The sequence below is a fragment of the Cebus imitator genome, unplaced genomic scaffold, assembly GCF_001604975.1.
Source record: "Cebus imitator isolate Cc_AM_T3 unplaced genomic scaffold, Cebus_imitator-1.0 Scaffold361, whole genome shotgun sequence".
Lineage (NCBI taxonomy): Eukaryota > Metazoa > Chordata > Mammalia > Primates > Cebidae > Cebus > Cebus imitator.
This window is the reverse complement of record NW_016107676.1, coordinates 1,378,232-1,380,623: the sequence shown is the minus strand read 5'-3', so window position 1 is coordinate 1,380,623 and position 2,392 is coordinate 1,378,232.

The following is a 2,392-nucleotide window of genomic DNA, read 5'->3' as shown; positions in this document are numbered from 1 at the left end:
TTTTTCTTTTTCTTTTGTTGTTGTTGTTGTTGCTGTTTTTTAAAGATGGATTCTGGCTCTGTCGTTCAGGCTCTGGAGTGCAGTGGCACAATCTTGGCTCAGGGTAACCTCGGCCTCCCTGGTTCAAGCAATTCTCCTGCCTCAGCCTCCTGAGTAGCAAGGATTACAGGCGCATGCCATCATGCTCACCCAATTTTTGTGTTTTTAGTAGCAATGGGGTTTCACCGTGTTGGCCAGGTTGGTTGCAAACTCCTAACCTCAGGTGATCTGCCCACTTGGGCCTCTCAAAGTGCTGGGATTACAGGCATAAGCCATTGCACCTGGCCTAAAAGGGATTTCTTTCTTATATGTTAGTTCCCTAGCATAGTACTTGAAACAGATTTCTCATTAATATATTTTTTAATAAATGGGTAAACATGGCAAAAATATTTTTAAAATTTAAAAATAGTTTAAAAATGAGTAATTTGGAATTCAATATATTGGCCTTTAAGCTCCATTGTGAACCAGAACCATTGTATCTGGTTCATTGTATCTACTGGATCTAGCAGAGGTCTGGCACATGGACAGAGTTTAATAAATACATGTTAAATATATGGATAAACTGATTTAACCTTAGACAATACACAGATGTGATTATACAGTTCGTGTGACTCCCTCAGTGTGGAAAGTCTATCCATTAGGATAGCAAAGTGGCTAAAAGTGTAAAGTTTGCTTTTGGGGCTAATTACTTGATCTTTTTCTAAAGCTAACTTCTATTTTCAAAATTTGTAGACTTTTTTGGAGACTAACGATGACAATCATTATATAGCTTTCAGCCTATGGTCTGGCACTTAAATGATACAATTAAGGTAAGATGTTATCAATGCTGCCTTTACTGTCATTTTTCTTTTTCCTCCTCCTCCTACCTGCGCTGCTAGAGGAAAAAGAGTTAGAAACTTTAAAATGATAAGGATAAAGAAGAAACAATGGGGATGATTAATGATCAAATGACACACTTTCTTAATTTCTATGAGTGAGTAATGCCTTCACAAAGTTACAGGTACTCCATTGTCTTTTGATATAACAACACATTATGTATTAGAATTAGTATATTTGCAGTACATCTTTACAAATGAAATAGCACTAAGTTTAGTCAAATGTATATTTTAATATAAACAGAAAATAATCAGTGACAGTAGTAAATACTGAGAGTATAAATTCATATACCCTTATGAATATGAATTGCCAGGCCACCCACGTATCAGCAATGGGATCCAAGAATTCTCAAGTAAAATGTTTATTGCCTCCAGCCTCAAATTCATGCCATTAATTTTCTAATTCAACATGCTTGTCTCATGCATTTTTTGTTGCTACAATCTGATTCTGCACTAAACCAGTTCAAATTGTTTTATGTTTTCAGTCTTTTGATTCACTGATATGCATTAGACAACATGCTCTTTTCCTTTCCAGCACAACCAGATATCAAAGCTTTCATTTGTATTCCACAGTTTGGGTAGCAATCTGGATTTTCTGTCAACATTCCATGATAATATGTTCACAAGACTCATTCTCAGAATGCCAGGGATATTTATAAGCTTGACTGGCAAGAAGGGCCTACGTGACTTTGACAGTGTTCTAACAATTATGTTCAGTATTTACAAACGAGTCATCTCACAGGCACCCTGCCATCACAGAAGCTGATTGCTCACTGGGCTCACACAGTGATGATAATAAATAGCCAGTATATAAAGAAAGGTTGAAACAAACTTTGCTATATTCGTGTAGACTGTACTACAATATTTTGAGATACCTATACTTGAATTGCTAGCACAGATTTTGAGTGTCCCCCTCCCCCACAAATATGCTAACATTATCTTAAAAGAAGACATTCTAGATAAAATTTTAACATGAGAAATGTACTTATGATCTCTTTTCTCAATTTCCTACTATGACTTGTATGAATTCCCTAGACTGCGAAAGAAAACTATGGGAAAAACGAAGGAGTGGAAAGAAACTTTAAGCTATTACCTAAGCCTTCTACATCAAGTATGATAAAGTTCTCTGTAATACAAGGTAATTGTTTTACATGAAAGGAATGGAGAAAGAAGGCTTTGAACCCATCAAAAATCTCATCACATGTATTCTTCTATTTCTGCATATGGAAGTTGATTCTCGTGACTATTGCTAAACAAAATGCTAGAACCTTCCATTGATCATTTTTCCTTATCCTGCTGTATACTCTTTACCCCCTTACATCAAACTTGTTGGCTATTAGGGCCTCTAAATGATGACTCTATTTTTATTAGACAATTTCTAATGATTCTTTTTAAGAACAAATTTTCCTTGGTCTTTCCTGGTCTACTGATATCAGGAAAGTCTAAGAAACAATGATAGTAAAAAATATAACCTGTAG